Raw genomic sequence first — 19,559 nt, 5'->3', positions numbered from 1 at the left:
AAAAGCACAGCTTCATAAATCGGGACGACGTACACCGCATCATACAGAGTCGAGCATAACATTCTTTCGTCGATTATAGCGTTCGAGAACACTGCTCTGATTTGATCCTAGAACACTTTGTACAGCTGCATCCTCTCAAAAAGAAAAAGAAAGAAATAAAGAAAGAAAGAAAGAAAGAAAGAAAGAAAGAAAGAAAGAAAGAAAGAAAGAAAGAAAGAAAGAAAGAAAGAAAGAAAGAAAGAAAGAAAGAAAAAACTACAAGTACCGCTTTCTAGTTTATAACATCTTGCATCTTTTCATCATCAGCTACAAGTACCACCATCTAGTAAACACTACAAGAACTAAACGAGAGGTGGCTACATACAGGAGACGGTACCGCCATCTAGTGAACACTGCAAGAACTAAACTAGAGGTGGCTACATACAGGGGACGGTACCGCCATCTAGTGAACACTGCAAGAACTAAACTAGAGGTGGCTACATACAGGCTACAGGGGACGCACAGCCCACGCCCTAAGGAGCTTCGCCCCTAAAAAACCGCCACCTCCAGTCGCGCGTGCTGTGTGTGTGTGTGTGTGTGTGTGTGTGTGTGTGTGTGTGTGTGTGTGTGTGTGTGTGTGTGTGTGTGTGTGTGTGTGTGTGTGTGTGTGCGCGTGCGTGCGTGCGTGCGTGCGACTTTGCAGCTGATGGTAAAGATGCTTATTTCTGCAGCCCAGAAAGAAACGCAGCGCCTCATCGGGGCTCGGATAGATGCCACGCCTGACGCCTCCTGTGCGTCTATCTTGTAGGATGACGCCCCGCTTTCTACGCGGCGGTCGACTTTCCCTCAACTCACTTGCAGGGCAAAGATAAGCGGACCTACACTATGAACGCGCCTCTTTTCTCTCTCTCTCTCTCTCTCTCATCCATTCACACAGCAAACGACCGAGGCAAGCTTTGTCCGAGATCAGCGCGAGCCTGACCACGCGGGGTCGTTGCTTCGCCAGTAGTGGAAACTTCAGAACGGTTATAGTAAAGAAAAGAAAGAAGCGAAGGCAGTCAGTCGAGGTCGTGACGAAACGTCCTATACTGACAGTGAGAAGCGGAGAGGAGCAATCTAAGAGAACTGTTTCTCTTTTTTTTTTTTCGCCGTCATTAGCAGAGAACAAACGAACGCCACCAGATGAGCTTTCGCCGCGGCGGCCGACACCACATATATACCGACGGCAGCCACGCCACAGCGCAGTTTATGTACTATACAGTGCCTGCCTGCCTGCAATGCTTCTTTTCCGCCATCTCTTTTCGCGGGCGGCATTGTTCGGAGACGCTTCGCCCGCAAACGGTTCCTTGATGTTGTTTGTCGGCGGAACTCGGCAGGAGGTCGCGGATGTGGCCAAAGAGCAAGCGTCTCCTCCTTCTCCTGCGCGAAATGTTGCAAGCCAGGAAATAAAAAAAAAAGAGGAATAGACGAATATTACGAAAGATGGCGAGGACACACCGAGTCGTTTGACTGAGCGATTATCTCCTTCCTGGAAATGGGCCAAGTCGCCGTCCGTACGACGCGGGGAGGCTGAACAGCTCGATAGTGCGTTAGGTACAGAGTGTAGCCATGCTTCGCTCACACGAATCGAATCGGTTCGCTGGTTCTTGAAAAGCAGTGTAACCACCACAAGAACTGTGTGTGAACGAAAAGATTCTTTCGGGCGACTTGTGCGGTCGTTTTCTGAAGCACCAGTGTATTGACCTATACTGCGCTCTGAATTGCGCAAACCAATTGTCTAAACAGCGACACACAAACACACAAACCATTCAGCGATTTCCTTCCCGGCGCCTCTAAACTCTTTTACTTCGACTTCGGCCAGCTTTCACAGAGGACAGCCTCATCTTTTCCACAACGCGTGCAACGATCATTTCTTTCGCTACATTACTCTTCAAGACGGTCTCAAAGCGCTTTCATTCAAGCAACATAACTCCAATCTTGAAGTGGTGGCAAGCCATCGCTCGACATTCGATAAAGTTCGATAGCCACGTCAGCGCCAAGAGTTGTTACACGCAGCGCCAAGAGTTGTTGCTCAAGAGTTGTTGCACGCGCAAATATAAACTTCGCACAAAAGATCACTTGAACAACACGCTCTCGTTCAGAGCCATAATCTAGAGAAATAAAAAATAGAAAAAAAAACGAGAGAATCTGCCGATGATTCGTGTAAACGATTATGTTTATTTTTAACAATACAATTGATAGAGGACAGCTGTAGGTAAAAGCTGCTATCCGAGAGAGGCAGCTGGCCAAGGTCCCGCTTTACCTCTCACAGTGCAGCGCCGAGCGAGAACTCGAGCAGAGTCAGACAGCAGAACTGTCAGCCAGCAGACGACACGGCACACTGAGCAAATCATATACGGAAACGGAAATGACGCAAATCAGAGTTCGTCGCCACTCGTGAGCTGAGCTCCCAACAGCCTCATCCTTTGTTTTTTCTGCATGACGTCCCTCTACCAGCGGCCAGTTCAGACTAGTATATTTTGTTGAACGACATACGGGGCCGCAGGCTTTTAGAAAACGTATGTTACGGCCAGGACCAGCATTCGTGCTTTTGAGCAAAACGTAAAGCTCCGAAAGCTGCTGATTACCGCAGTGAGAAGAACGCATAATGGGAGCTATCGAAGAGCGTAGTGCTTCAAAGATCACGACTTTATGAGCTATATACCGGTGTCTATCCGCCCAAACACCGTCGAAATTGAAAATAGTGTTGAATCCCGACGAAAAGCCTTCAGTATTCAGGCACTGCAAACCCAACGGCGGGAAAGCCGCGACCAGCATTTCGAGAAGCGTTGGCGACAAGAGGCAATCGTATTAGACAGCTGTATTACAGAGTAAAATGGTTGCGTTAGTGCGTTCTCATACGCTCAAGTATACCGCAACAACTATTCGAAAGACACTTAGCGTATAGCGTAAAACCGGCAAAACGACGCCCCGCAAAGCGATAGACTGGCTGCGCCCTCTACGCGTGAGTAAGCGAAGCTCCAAAAGCTGATCGGCTCGCTTCGGTTGCAAATAGTCAAAAGCAGGGAAGTTTGACGGCAATGTAGTCGTGCTCAGTTCACGTGGCACTGTCAGTAAGTTAAAAAAAATCGAGCACGTAAACGTATAAAAAATTGAACTCTTAATTAAGCTACGTCTTTAAGATGTGATTACCATGAAGTCATGATAATCACATGTTCTGACACCCGATCGCACTGTACGCTTTTTCCACGCATTATTACTGCGATATTACATGTTACAAGGGGAAGAATGTATACAGGACACGTGCGTTTGTAAAGCATACATCACTTTCACTGCATTACCCAGCAGAGGAAGTTATTTCCACTGTATTTCCAAGAAGACGCGAGGCCCTGTGGTAAAAAACCCATTTGCCACCCATACCCATGTTCGACTATGATACCCGTGTAAGATGTACCCGTGTAAGATGTACCCGCGTAAGATAACACGTGATGTTGTAATTTTCTGCGCACTGTACTTGCGGTATGTTTCTGCTTTGCTGCCAGGGTGGCACGACCAAGTCAGGCATTTATTAGCCTTTAGTCGCGTCCCCCAAAACCATCTTGTTCAATTTTGCCTTGAATAAAGCAAACCATACGACCCTGCTTCGATCCATACTCAGACAATGGATTATTTACTTTCGTTGCATCTTTCTCGATTTTTTGGTTACGCAAAGATAATGATTTTCACTCACAACTGACGACGCCGACACCGGAATTTCTGTGGAACGAGCTCTGTTTTAACGATCTCGCGTCAAAACAAATTGTGCTGCATTACGTTTATTGTAAAGGTCTTGAGGCACAGCCAGAGAAGTGCTTACAGAAGTGCAGGGTCACCTTCGGTCGACATGGGACTCTGGCAAACCGAGAATCGATACGGAAATAAACGCTGTCTCAAAGCCCCTTAGAAGTGTGGCAGCTTGGGCTAGTTGGTATGGCATGACGATAGTTATGGCGCGAGAACAAAACGACGACACAGAGACACAGAGTCTTTCGTGTCCTTCTTGTCTCTGTGTCATCGTTTTGTTCTCGCGCTATAACTATCCTCACAGTCCCGTGAGACAGCGTTCAGGATCAATAGATCAAATGAGAGGAAAATGGAGAAATTTCCTCGATTCGCCTTCATGAGGTTTAAGGCAATGCGTAAAAGAGCATGTGAACATTTTATATGCTTATCTAATTATAAATCTCTTTGTTTTTTTATCTTCTAGGCTGTTCCTACTCACCACAAAACCATTAAATGTGAAGGAGAGTACACTAGCCGCTATCCTCTTTTTGACAAAAAAAAAACTGCATAGGCAGTGTTGTGACTCCGGGTCCTGCCGGTCTCGTTTTCGGTAGCTGGCCCCGTCGCAGGATCCATCGTCCAACAATTCAGCGAGAAAGAAGCGCCCGAACGAACAACAGAGATTTATTTACATGTGGAGAAGTGGTCAACTGACCCAAAGAGAGAAGAGTGCGTGTGCTACAAAACGTCTTCGGCATTTTATAGCGCCACGTTGTTGACACTGGGCGCCTTGTCCGCATCGTCAGCCAATACGGTGTCGCCGGCACCTCGGCCACGAGGGAGGGGAAAACACCTCTCACAACACAAGGGGTGGCGCAACCCAACACGAGGTCCATATAAGGTCCCGGCGCCCCAAAATGTTACCAAATATGGTCACGAACGCACAGCAGACCCCGTAGCTCTCCCGGCGAGGAGGAACCCGAATGGGGAGGTGGGGGTGGATGACACCGTCAGGTCAAGAACCGGTTCTCCCCCAAACTCTCCCTGCTTGGCTCTCCAGGGCCGGTCGTAACAGTCTCTCGCGCGGGGGGGTGAAGATCTCGATGGGCTGAGGTTTGCAGCCACTGTCCGGAGAGATCAGCGCCGGCAGTCGGTTTGGTGACGACCGTCTTTGATGAAGTAGAGGGCAGCACCTGCTTCATTGAGGGCTCCACAGACGTCACATACGCACATGAAAACACAACTACTCAGCCGGTGAGCGCCGGATAATTCCGCCAAACTCCACCAGGCAATTTTCCCCTTTAACTGATATCGAAGGAAATACACAATTTATTCAAAATGTTACTCACACTTTAAGGTGACACAAAACAACAACACTGGAAGCACACCGAACCCGAAACCCTGGATAGCCGTGTCTTCAACGTTTTCAAACAAGTACACCTAAAAGAGTAAAAAAAAAACAATCACTAGCTCTTGTTTAGGTCAGGAAAAAAAATGCCAGAGTTCTCGAGACATCCTCTCGCGTCAGGGGCATCGACTTAAGCCATCAGCGTTGCCATGGAGTACACCCTTTTTGTAGCGTATTTCAAACGTATATTGTTGCAAAACGAGGCTCCAACGCAGCAGGCGGCCGTTCTTAGAGGACATGGTCTGTAGCCAGGTGAGAGGACAGTGGTCCACTTCCACAATGAACTTGCTTCCGGCAATATAACAAGCCAGTTTCTGGACTGCCCAAACCAAGCACGCACATTCCTTTTTGCTAGCGCTGTAAACCTGCTCGCGAAGGGTGAGTTTCCGGCCAACATAGAGGACGGGATGCTCTTGATCCCCCTCATCCCTTTGACTAAGAACTGCCCCCATGCCTCTATCACTAGCGTCGCATTGGACTATGAAAGGCCTCGAGTAGTCCGGTGAACTAAGCACAGGTTGGCTCTTAACACTCGCTTCATCACGGAGTGAAGCTTTTCTATCGAGTTCGACTGCGGATGGTAGACTGAACTATGCAATAATTTCACGCCACACCGCTCTAGAAAGGTTGTCGTTAAGGCACTCGTGAAAATGGTGCCCTGGTCTGATTGTATCTCGGCAGGAAAGCCTACCCGGGCAAACACGGACAGAAGTGCGTTCACTACTTCCACGGAACTTAGCTCTTTTAGCGGGACCGCCTCTGGAAATTTAGTAGCTGGGCAGATTAAGGTCAGGATGTGACGGTAGCCTGAAGTTGTCTTGGGCAAAGGACCTACTGTGTCAATTACCAACCGACGAAAGGGCTCAGTGATTACGGGTACCAGCTTCATTGGAAATTTCGCCTTATCTCCCGGCTTACCCACTCGCTGACACACATCGCAAGATTTTACAAACCTCTCTGCATCTTTAAAGCATCCAGGCCAGTAGTATTCCTGTAAAAGACAATTTTTCGTCTTCTTTACGCCTAAGTGGCCTGACCATGATTCTCCATGCACCAAACTAAGCAAATCCTGACGATACGCCTGAGGTACGACTACCTGGTCAAATTCTACTCCTCGCCTATCTAGATATTTTCGATAGAGTATGCCGTTCCTCTCTTGGAATCTCACATTTCGTTTGGCGATTCCCTCTTTCGAACTGTCATGGAATTGCTTAAGCGTCGGGTCCCCCTTTTGTTCGGTTATTAATGAAGCGGGGCTCACCTGCAGCAGCCGACTGAAATTATCCGAAGTTGGCATGACACACAACTCTTTTGTATTTCCTAGTACCTGGAATGTGTCACCCTCTGTGCTATCCTCTGTACTACCAGGAATCGGCTTGGGAGCAACGGCATTTTCTATTTGCTCGGTCAACGAGGCGTAATTGACCCCTTCCAATTCGGGAGGAGGTTCAACGTCGCCTTTAGGAATGGTTGCCTCCGCGACTACGGCTTCTGCAGCCTGTTCTCGCACAAGTCGATTTGTTTCCGTGGTGTCCAACTCGCAACCACGCCCGTTGTCGATTTGAGGCTTGTTTGCCTCAGTGAATGTTGCTCTCGCAGCCAGCGCACGTGCCTTTGATCTAGTCAGTGCCTGCACTATGCCTTCTCCCAACGTTAGACCTTTCTCCTTCAGCATTTGATCTGACTTATTTGAAAATAAGTAAGGATACTGAGGGGGTAGATATGGCGATACCGCGGCTTCTGTTTCCAATGTTCCAAATGCGCCTTTAAGGACAACTTTAGCTACGGGAAGGCACTGACTGTTTGCTTCTACGGCTTGTCTAATCCAGGCACAGTCTCCTGAATACTGTCCGGACTGAACAAAAGACGGATGAACTACGTCCATAGTGGCTGCGGAGTCTCTAAGAACCCGACACTGCTTGCCGTTCACGGTAAGGTCGTACATATAGGGCTCTAACAACTTCATGTTCTCGTCGGCTTCATTTATAGATAAAAAGGCCACCTTTTCTTTCGGGCAGTCTTTCGCGAAGTGCCCTGTTTCGTGGCAATTGAAACAAGCAGCCGGTTTTCTCGCCTCAAATTTCTTTTTGCTTGCCTCTGCCGACGCCCCATGGTTAGATGAATTGTTTTCCTCACCCTTTTGTGCGAGACTTGTCGGTTGTTTTCTAAACGGCGCCTTATTCGGTCGTAGGAATTTTTCCCTTTTTGGCTCGCTGCTTGCCCCAAGGGCGCAGCGCGTAACGAATTCTTCAGCGAGCTCTGCGGCTTTTGTTACGGTGTTCACGTCCGGTCTATCCTGCACCCAGAACCTCACCTTTTCTGGTAACCTTTGATAGAATTGTTCCAGACCGATACACTCGAGCACCTTGTCATGATTCCCATATGCCTTTGCCTCTTTCAGCCACTCCCCCATGTTGGCCATTAACTTGTAAGCAAACTCCGGGTATGAATCATTGCTCTCTTTTACGGCGTTGCGAAATTTTTGTCTGAAACCTTCCGCTGACAACCTGTATTTCTTGAGAAGGCTCGACTTTACCTCACTGTACTCGTCAGCCTCCTCTTTCGTGAGGCGCGCGATTACTTCTGAGGCCTCCCCCGGAAGTAGGGACAACAAGCGTTGAGACCATGTATCCTGGCTGAAACCTTGCCTTTCACAAGTTCTCTCAAAGTTTACGAGAAACAGCCCAATGTCCTCCCCTAGCTTGTACGATCTCATTAGGTCCGTCATTTTGAACCTGACCCGCTCTGCTGTACCGGATGCCTCGCTGCCTCCTGTTCTACTATTATGGCTAATCTCTAGCTCGAGGCGCTTCATTTCAAGCTCGTGCTTTCGCATCTTATCTGCCTCGGCTTCTGCCGCTTTCCTTTCGGCCTCGGCCGCCTTTCTTTCGGCCTCGGCCGCGGCCGCCTTTCTTTCGGCCTCTGCCGCTTGCCTCTCCTGAATCTCCTCGACACATTCTGACAGCTCGTCATCCTCCGCCCCCAATGCGAGAATCGCCTCTATCAGCTCTGGCTTTCTTTGAGAGTCCGACACCTCCAGATTCAACTCCCTTGCAAGAAGCAACAACATGGACTTTCGCAGGGATTTCAGATTCATGGCTGCCTCCAGTACCGCTGTCTCTGTTCCACAAAGATTCCTGTCCTGCAACTAATTAACCTTGACGGCAACGACAGCTCTAGATACCTGCCTTGCCTCAAGTTTTCCGTTAACTTAGTCTACAAATAAAGCTTCAAAAGCTCTTATACGGAATCCTGCCCTGCCACTGTTAACCTTGACGCCACTGACAGAAAGAGCTTAACCAAGCTATCACACAATTTCCGCCTGACGCAAGTTACCTGTTAACACAATGACCAAGACAGCCCCTATCTACCAGCTTTTACTTAACACATAGAGTAAATGCCTGGTAAAATTTAACAGAGAAAGCCGGCACTCACCCAGTTCGCAGTCATGACTCCGGCGTCGTGCCTCTCAGAAGTGCCGTTCGATTCCCTTTGGAAGTCGATGAGCTCGTGTCCTCCTGTCGTCCTGTTGTTGAACTTCGGGCTCACTCCGTCCAGTGGTCGCTTTCGGGGTTATCAGCATCCCACCGCTGCCATCCAGTTGTTGGGACTCCGGGTCCTGCCGGTCTCGTTTTCGGTAGCTGGCCCCGTCGCAGGATCCATCGTCCAACAATTCAGCGAGAAAGAAGCGCCCGAACGAACAACAGAGATTTATTTACATGTGGAGAAGTGGTCAACTGACCCAAAGAGAGAAGAGTGCGTGTGCTACAAAACGTCTTCGGCATTTTATAGCGCCACGTTGTTGACACTGGGCGCCTTGTCCGCATCGTCAGCCAATACGGTGTCGCCGGCACCTCGGCCACGAGGGAGGGGAAAACACCTCTCACAACACAAGGAGTGGCGCAACCCAACACGAGGTCCATATAAGGTCCCGGCGCCCCAAAATGTTACCAAATATGGTCACGAACGCACAGCAGACCCCGTAGCTCTCCCGGCGAGGAGGAACCCGAATGGGGAGGTGGGGGTGGATGACACCGTCAGGTCAAGAACCGGTTCTCCCCCAAACTCTCCCTGCTTGGCTCTCCAGGGCCGGTCGTAACAGCAGTAAGAGATGTTCACAAAACAAAAATTGATGCCATGTATGGTGCCTGAATACATATCAGTCAACTCCGCAATGATCGCGCATGGGCGGAAAGTTACGGAGAACGACCGCCAGAACACGTTGCACCAACAGCGCCGCCCGGCGGATAGCTACCGCATATGGATCGCTCAGTGCTTGCAGGGAACTCCGGCGTATGGCGCACTCTGTCCGCTCAGCGTACGGGACCCACATGAACGCGACGCTGGCGCAAAGATTACAGCCAGTGGCCGCTCCGTAGGCATGTTCGTAAGCAGCGGTAAGCTCCGTTGACATACTGAGGAGCTAGTGACGCGCAGGCTCCGCCCAGCACAAAGCTCGCTTATCGCCTTCTATGATCACGTGACAATTGGTACGGCAGCTGCAACGTTGCCTCTGAGCACAGCGTGTCGGGAAGCCACCCGGTGCTCGGAGGCAGCTTTGCAGCAGTTATTGCCAGTTGTCACCTGATCACCGAGAGATGGCGAGCTTTGGGCAGAGCGGAGCCTGCGCGTCGCTAACAGCGCCTCGCTCTGTCGACGGCGCCTAACGCTGTTTACACATTTAAAATTGGTCTATATGCAGATTGGTCTTTACTCAAATGCACTATAAATTGGTCTTCAACGCATAGCTGGTAGAAGACGAGCGTAAACGCAGTGGTGTCGTTTGAGAGGCACTAAAGTGAAACGTAAAATCAATTTCGACGGGCTGTCTACTCTTAAAGAACTCGGCTGTCATTAATTACGGCATCATAGGCAAAATACGTGAAAGGAAAACGAAGACCAAACTTTCAAGTCATAACAACGCGCCGAAACTTCAGTACCGGAACCTCAACACTACGTGAAAAATTTCTTTCTTTTTTTTTTCAAGTTTTACCCACATTAGTTAAATGAAATTTTCCGAAACTTGGTATATGTTTAGACTTCTCGTTCTTCAGAACACAGTGTAAACCATACTTACCCGTAAAACATTATGTAGACCCTTGCAAACGAGCCCTTACAGAAGTCTTCAAAGCCTTTGACGTCACGGCGATATGTCGCGAGAAGCCCAAAAGCTGTTTCACCACTTGTATTTTATTTCTGCTCTTTTTCTCACTCCTGTTATCGGTCAGGTCGAATTTTTGTGGAATTTATTTTACAAATATGAGAAAATCGTTTCTCTTTTAGGTGTCCTTGTAGGCTTATACAACATGTACCTAATCACCGCTGTACTGACGAATCATTCGAACATAGGAACATGCGGATACAATTCGAGAAATGTTACTTTGGGATATCGCGCCATAAAATAGAGTTAGTGCTCACTTACAAATAATTAAAGCAAAATATTATCATGATTATGATGAAGGCAGTGAAAACAGAGCTCGTGCAAGAAAAAAGAGGAAGACGAGGGATCATGAACGCTAGCCTGGTTCCAGTTAGCCCTTACCGTAAATTATTATTATTATTATTATTATTATTATTATTATTATTATTATTATTATTATTATTAAAATGGGTAAGCGACCAACCATCACAAAACCTGTGTGTCCACAGTAAGGTGTTCTTTCATTGACTCGTTGTACTTCAGGTTCAAAATCATATTCTTAATACAGCAATACTGTGTACAGTAATACAGTGATACTGTACTTCAGATTCCAATTCGAATTTTCAATACATTAATACTGTATTAACTATTGTATAACGATTCAAGCCTTTATTTCTAATGTATAATGTCATCTACGACTGTTATTCAAATTGATGCAAGTTATATCAATGTCTGCCCTGTTTAATTATTTTCATTACTGCTGTTTTCTTTTATTTATTTATTTATTAATTAATTTATTTATTTATTTATTTGCGAATATTCCAGGAAGGTCTCCCTCGTACCAACCTATGCCTAGATTATTCTTGAAAATTCTTTATGTGGAGAAGGGAAATGGGAGTGGAGGAAATAAATGGGGAAGGGAGAGGGAGGTCATAAGGATCGGACGCATAGGTCTCTGGTGCTGGCCAGCTGCTCCGGAGGAGGAAAAAAAATAGCTTTACTTCTCAAGCTACCTCGGCCATCGATGGATGGGTGGATGGATGGTGGATGGATGGGTGTATCCGACTGTGCCCTCTAGATCGGGCGGCGTCTCACGCCACCTAGCCAACGAAGCTGAGACCCGCAGCGCCAGCATCGGAAGCGCGGGATACTCGGAAGGCTGCGCCTCGGTACTCTTCCGATAGATGGCGCGAACTCAATGAATTGGCGCCATCTGAATGAATTCGCGCAAATTTGAGAAGCGATTGAGAGAAATGGGGGAAGAGCGTTGGGCTAGGAAGGTTTTCAGCTACTTGTACATGAAGAATGTCGATACAAAATGGAGGAAGCGAACCAGAAAATTGAAGGGTAAATACTTAGAAAACAGCAGGTGGCCAAACCAAAAAGAACTATCGGTTAAGAAGAAAGTGAAGGAAACGGAGACTGACATGTGGAGAATGGGCATGATAAAGAAGTCCGCACTAGAGATCTATCGAACGTTTAAGCAGGAAATTGCCAAGGAAAGGATCTATGATAATACTCGGGGTAGTTCTCTACTGTTTGAGGCCAGAACGGGAGTACTGCGAACCAAGACATATCGGGCCAAATACGAAGGGGTAGACACAGTATGCAGTGCGTGTGGAGAAGAAGAAGAAACTGCCGAACACTTGATAATGTTCTGTAAAGGGCTTCACCCTATAGTTCAGGATGATGGCGCAGAGTTTTTCAAAGCACTGGGGTTTAGGGACCGGGAGGGCAAAAAAAACTTTAAGCGGGTAGACTTAACTAGGAGGTTATCTGATTGGTGGCTAAAGTCAAGGCACGAGTGAAAATTAAACTCTTCACTGCAAAGTACGAATCCTCAAACTTTTTTTTAAGGAAAAAAAATATAGTTTTTGGTTCATTAGGTATTACGGCTTGGTGGCGCTAGCCACCGCCCAATCTAAAGGGTACAGCCATATCCATCCATCCATCCGCGCTGCTCTTGAATGTTGGAGCGGAGATATTGCGCTGAATATTGACCCCGAAATAAAAAAAAAAGACAAAGCACACAAAGCCAAAGGCCAATTTCGGGAGCGGCGAAAGTTTAAAAGCCGGATTAGGAGGACACGTAATCAGGACGAAGTGGGGGCGCAGCGATTTGCTCGCGCCGGATTGATTGATTGATTTGTGGGCTTGAACGTCCCAAAACCACTATTTGATTATGAGAGACGCCGTAGTGGAGGGCTCCGGAAATTTCGACCACCTGGAGTTTTTTTAACGTGCACCCAAATCTGAGTACACGGGCCTACAGCATTTCCGCCTCCATCGGAACTCGCGCCGGATCCCCGCCTCTCGCGAAGAAAAATAAAAAGGTAGAACAATGTAGGTGTCTCTTCGAAAAACAAAAGAAAAGAGCTTCTCATTTGCTTTGTAGGCTACTTACGACTCGGTTTTGCGCACGCGAGTGTAATAGGTACAATAGCAAACTGCGGATTTGCGGGCAAGCTATAGTGCTAACGGGATCTCTAGGCTTCGCTTGTTAAGCGCGCGTTGACGGGCGAAATGGTTCATCGTGCACTTCTCGCATGCAAATCACGCATAAAATCCAATTTCAATGCTACAGGCTTTTCAAACATTTAGTCACACAGCGTTCGTCCCGTCGTTTTGTATAATACATTGCTCTCTCTCTCTCTCTCTCGCTCTCTCTCTCTCTCTATCTATCTATCTATCTATCTATCTATCTATCTTTCTCTCTCTCTCTCAAACTCGCGCTATACGTGCAGCACTTACTGCACTCAATAAACGCACTTTCTGGCCTTAATTCACTTTGGGGAAAACATGAAGCACTTGCTTCGTGATCGACACAAATTGCAACAGCAAGTGCCGGCATAAACGAATGACGAGGAAACGCAGACCCGTTAACACAAATAAGTACGCCTTAATATTCACCGGCTTGTAATCATTGAATTCTAATGCGAGTTAGTTGAAACAACCTAAGTGTGAAATCGTGACGACGCCTAGCTGAATCCATTATTACAAGCGTATGGGGCTGTGCGAATATTCGAATATTTTAAAAAAGTAATCGAATAACGAATTCGATTCGGTCTTCAATCCAACAGCGCATATTAGAAATACTGACTATTTTTCGAATAGTTCTTGAATAATAAGCACCCATGAAAAAACCTCAAAGCAAGGCAACGTTGAAGGAGAGAGGGGAAACGTTTATTGGTTTAATCGTCGAATTACAAAGACGCCTGCCGCCCAAGGTTTTACGGGACTACTGACGCTATATTCCCTCACAGGATCAAGGCGCTTCTGCTTAAAACTCCATTGTCCCAAAAGCGACCGATTCATTGATTCACTAGCTTCATGACACTACACTCATAATTATTGCGCAGCAATACTGTGTAATAAACTTACACATTAGTTTTGTTTAAAATTTAACAACAAAAAACCGCCACGGTGAATACTGCAATCGCTGCTGTATCTCAACCGGCAGTTACAATATATTCCAAACGTTCTATAGTCACTACTCTGTATACAAACTTCCTTGGTTTACATAATTGCGGTAATATCGGTTTTGTCGGTCAAAAGTAATCGTAATGACCCCTTGTTGAAGCTTGCGAAAAGTTGTTTCAGATAAAGTGTTGCGGCATTACTGTGCTGTTTCAAAAATGGTTATATTAACACCTCAGGGCTGCTTTGAAAATGATTGCTTTACTATTTGAACACCACTCGAATATACTCAATTCATAATAATTTCGATTCTAAAGTCATCGCTATTTTACTCATATTCAAATCGGTTCTGAATTTCACTATTCCCACGCCCCTACTGATGTAGACAAAGAACCAATGTTCTTCTAAGTTGCGCGTTTACTAGGCGTTTTTTTTTTCTTTAACAACACACTGGAGTGTCCTTTTTTTCAATAAAGAAAAGCAACTTCGTTTGTTCGTGTGGCTCCGCCGACGCACCGAATCCGAGGCGAGGAGCCAAAATGAACGGCACTCGAAGGCGAAACACACAATTCATCAACTATAGCTACAGCCAAGTTGAATTACCTTCGACTCCCGTCCAAGGTCCAAAGCGCACGTGAATCTGAGGGAATCGAAGTTTATACAGAAGTGGCTATTTAAACTCCAAGGAAAAACCATGTGCTACGCGTATAGAAACGTTTCAATAACCGCCTATCACAGTGTTTATACACTGCACATGTTGCAACTCCAATGTTATACAACGTTTACGCGGCATGCTTGCCACCCTTCACGAGGCTAACGGACACAGAAGTTCGAGCAAACGCAGTTTGAACGCATATAGACGTGGTTGAGTCACAAGTACGAACCGCAGTGCATCTGCCACAGGCGACGACAGCCACCGTCGAACAAGCAAGATAATGCGGCGCTCTGCGATGCTCTCTGCCGCAAGCATTTTTCGCGCTTCGCTCATTGCCTTCTCAAACCACAGAAGCTTCTCTCGCACTCACTATACAATGCCAATCACATTTTGAGTAAAGTGCCAACTGTATCCAGGACGAGAAACGAGATTTTGGGTTTGCTGTCTTAAAGTGAGAAATGCCCGTTATAGCGACCATAAGGCGAAGCGCTGCTTGCTCAGCATGAGAGCGCCGGTTCGATTCCCAGCCAAAAGAGGTGCCATATACAGCGATAACGCACACCGACGTGCCAGTTGTTGTGCCGTACATGCACGTATTCACAGGCTCCAAAAGAAAACTGGCCGGGAGGTGAATATGAATGTGCTTTTTCCCGCTCCACAGAAGCCAATTAGCATTCGGAAGACAACAAACCCGTCAGCCAAGGGAAGTGCACGGTGTGTAAACATATCCGTCTAAATTCGTTTGATGTGTAAAACTATGCAGAGTATCGCTTCCCGTTTTCTCGCGCGAACATAAAGCACCCGTAAAGACGATTGAACGATAGGCTAATACCCCTGTCACACGGGCACTTAAAAGTCTTTTAAGTAAGCGGTCTTTTTTCCGAAAAGGAGTTCCTGACAGCAGACACACGGCACAGAGCGAACTCCTTTTCAGAAGCGGTCGTTTTCGTAAACGGCGTTCGTCGATCTCTTTTACGGCTCCGAATGAGTAGCCTCGAAACCAGTGGGCGCCAGCAATTTTCGAGTGGTGGGAAAAAAAGAGAGAATGCTTATTTTTCTGTCACCAAAACTCTTTGTAAAAACAAATTTCATATCCTGCAGAAGGTGTAATGAACTGTTTTAATGGTTATTTCCTTTTCTACTCTCGTAAGCAGCTACAACGCGTCCGCAATATCACGTGGTGACGCTCGGTCTTGCGCTGCTTTATCCTCTTCTTGGCGGCTTTTGCAGCGTCTGCCTCGCTTTCCAGAGCGAGAAGACAGGCCGTGAGGCTTGCGATCCTCGCTTTTTCTCCCGTATGGTCTCCCATAACATGTCGAGAGCAGCGAAAAACAAATACGGTAAATAAAAGCACAGTGGTGCCAGACGGACTTGTGCACGTCGCTAGTTATGGGAATGCTTCCTTATCTTTAGTGCAAAAAACATTCACATTGGTGTTTCTTCATCTCTTATTCTTAAATTTATTTGAAGAAACGAGCAGTGCAACAAGTCGTTAATTTGTACATCGTGATACATCGTTTAATTTTCATTACTTCTCTTTTAACTGCTAGCACCACGCTTTCGCTAGCGTCTTCGAACGAAAACACTAAAAGGAGATCGTTGCTGCCGTGTGTCTGCACCGCAAACACCTCTTTGTTAAAAGTCTTTCAACTTCGTAAAAGACCGCCTACTTAAAAGACTTTTTTGCGCGCCCGTGTGACACAGGTATAAGAGAGCACAAGCTGAAATTCCATCGATATCGGGATAGTCACGTGTCTATACAATATAGTGACTGTATATGCGAAGCTTTGTTAAAAGAGTGCACTGCTGAGCATATGAATGCCGATAAAAATATGCAATACATTGTTGAAGCCATCGCGATAGCGAGGGCCGTTAATAGCTGCGTCAGCTGCACTTTGGTGCTGCTGAGTGCAAATGAAATTCGCCTTTCTGGACGCGGCATGTTTTCGTGTACAGTGATTGGGCCTTCTTCTGTGTTCGGATGCACGTGGCACCTTTTTATTCATCCACCTAGCCGATACGGCCACCTTGACGATTCGCAGTCACGGCGGCCACATTTCGAGGGCGACGAAATCCAAAACAACACGCGCGGTCACCTTTAGTTATGCGTCAAAGGGCCCCGGCTGGTCAAAATTAACCCGGAAGACCCTACACCAAGGCGTCCTTCACAATTGCATCGTGATTTTCAGACGAAAAAGCAGAAAACTTGACAATTCGCCACCGGAAACTACATATAAGGAACTGGTATAGCGCATTATGGGGAAGAAGAAACGGCCGAGCAGACTGACACAAAAGGACAGAGCGCTACAGTTCTGTCCTCTTGTGTCGGTCTGCTCGGCCGTTTCTTCTTCCCTATAATGCGCTATACCAGTTCAAGTACGACGAACCAACTCGCCCAATCTTCAACACTCGTGTACATATAAGGCATGTCCAAACTTGCTTTTTAGTCAATTTGACGTCCCAAAACCACCATATGATTATTAGAGACGCCGCATGGAGGACTCTGCAAATTTAGAACACTTGGGGTTCTTTGACGTACACCCAGATCTGAGCACACGGGCCTACAGCATTTTTGGCTTCTTCGAAAATGCAGCCGCCGCCTGGATTCACTCCCGCGACCTGCGGCAGCCTTGCTCTTTCATCGCGTAGACGTTGTAACGGTTCTCAGCGTGTGCCGAACAAAATGCGGGCCCTCACAACTATGCACATTTTCGCGTTCCCTCCCCCTCCCACCCATCATCATCAAATCCGCAGGCATGGATTCCGCAGGGCCATGCTCAAAAGCAAATCACAGCTTGAAGAATATTGAAGGCAAAACTGACATTCGTGGGGTATATTGTAACGAGGAACCAGTTTCCTTGCGTATGCAGCAATTAACGCATTCCCACCACCATTTCCTCCATTAAGTCTGCACATTGCCCCGTCGCGGTGGTCTAGTGGCTAAGGTACTCGGCTGCTGACCCGCAGGTCGCGGGATCGAATCCCGGCTGCGGCGGCTGCACTTCCGATGGAGGCGGAAATGTTGTAGGCCCATGTGCTCAGACTTGGGCGCACGTTAAAGAACCCCCGGTGGTCAAAATATCCGGCGCCCTCCACTATACGGCGTCTCTCATAATCATATCATGATTTTGGGACGTTAAACCCCACAAATCGAATCACTAAGTCTGCACACTCTGAAAACACAGTCACTATATCAAAGAAAAGAAAATTGCACGTAACAACATGAGCGTGCTGCGATGACTGCGAAAGTGGAATACAAAGACAAATAACCAACGTGGTTATAACGATCGAAGTGCTGGTGCGTCAGGCGGAAATGGGGAGAACGGACTTTAATCATTTTTTTGTTTTTGAGACCTGAAAGAAAATACTGAAAATAATGTACGTTTACGCAGCTCCAGCCGTCTAAGTAGAGACGCTCCCCTTCGTTGCTTGAAATAACCGCATAACTTCCACCAACGCATGCGCAACTCAAGGCTCTCTCCTATCACTACACGCTGCCGCCTCCATCGCATTGGCCGCGAAGAAACGTCATTAAGGAGACGCGCATGCCGCACGCTTTCCTCAGCGCCCCGGCTGCAGCCACTCTACATTAATTAAATATTGCCAGCATTCCCAAAACATAACCGGGCAGTCCGCAAACTGTCTGTTTAGAACGACAGAGGGACACTGTTTTCCCCGATCTTCTCCCTGAGATCACAGATGGAGTGCCATTAACTTCGATCCGGCAAGACAAAGCCATAATAATCAAAACAAAAACAAAGCTTGTACCGAACGATCCTCTCCAGAAACGATCCAGTGGAGTTTCTTTATCCGGTCATTCAAAGTGAAACGATCGATTTCTTAATCTGGTGCGCGCGTGCTCTAGCGTAGATCAGCCGAGAAAAATCACTTAAGCTTCGAACGGAGAACAGTTGGCGCTACTGGTTGCGAAAGTGCACATGGATGCACGGTTTTCTGGGCGGAGCAAATATTTTTTTGGTTGCAACTACACATAGTATTTTAAAATAAAACAGCTTCGCCCTGGTGCTCCCCAGCTTGAAGGAAGAGCGGAACTGGACAACCTTCCTTGTTTCTCTTCTGTTTTCTGTTTCTTTCCTCCTCTTTCTTTTTATTCCTCTCTTGTTCCCGTTTTTTCTGCTTTTTCTATTTTTATTTCTATTAAATTATATTTTTTCTCCTGTTTCACCCCTTTCTTTTTCTCCATTTCTATGCCTCGCTTGCGTCCTCTTTCAACTATACGCAGTTTGTGTTGTGTTTCCCAAGTCATGGCAGTAATTTCCGCACACTATATTGTCACGTAATACAACAGGGGGAACACACACAATGATTTATTGAGGGCGAACTTGTGCCCAGAAAAGTAGCTATGTCACAAAGAAGAGTCTGCTAAAAGCGTTCCGCCTACGTGTCCCTTTCTGAACAACTACTCCGTCAGTCTTCCCGGCTCGTCCTCGTACACCAGAGGCATGCGCTGCCCTGCCCAAAATGCGTGAGCAGGCGCGAGGCACAGTAGACGCCTACATAGCGTCTCGTTGGTCCTCTTCGTAAAATAATTAGTAGGAGCAATCTCTGTGGCAATATCATCGCCAAGACACTCGAAAACCAAGTGGAACACGACTTCTATCTTGCGCGAGAGCGCGCTCAATATGCTACACCAGGGTCGCGGGATCAAATCCCGGCTGTGGCGGCTGCATTTCCGGTGGAGGCGGAAATGTTGTAGGCCCGTGTACTCAGATTGGGGTGCACGTTAAGGAACCCAAGGTGGTCAAAATTTCCGGAGCCCTCCACTACGGCGTCTCTCATAATTAAATGGTGGTTTTGGGAGGTTAAACACCAGAAATAAAAAAATGCTACATCTGGAGACGCTATGCACGTAGTTCTGCCTGCGTTGCGCCAGGCCACGACAACAGCGTACGACAGCCTGGACACCTAGAGCGCTCCGCACTTGAAATAGCTTTGAATGGCAGCGACTACCCAGCGCGTTTTATAGGTTGTTATCCGAAAAAAAAAACAACGCCAAAAACGATGACCTAGATGACCCACTCCGTGTGGAGCGCGAAATGCGATATGTAGCGATGACAGTCTCTATAGGGAAATCGAAGACATGAAGTATACGCAAAATCTTACAGAACCCCAAGGCGTTCTAATCGCGGGGAGTGTTGACGACGAAAAGTCACTGACGCTAGCTCAGGGACAGTTTC

This window comes from Rhipicephalus microplus, chromosome 1, assembly GCF_043290135.1.
Source record: "Rhipicephalus microplus isolate Deutch F79 chromosome 1, USDA_Rmic, whole genome shotgun sequence".
NCBI lineage: Eukaryota > Metazoa > Arthropoda > Arachnida > Ixodida > Ixodidae > Rhipicephalus > Rhipicephalus microplus.
The sequence above is the reverse complement of the archived record's forward strand: the minus strand, read 5'-3'. Positions refer to the sequence as shown.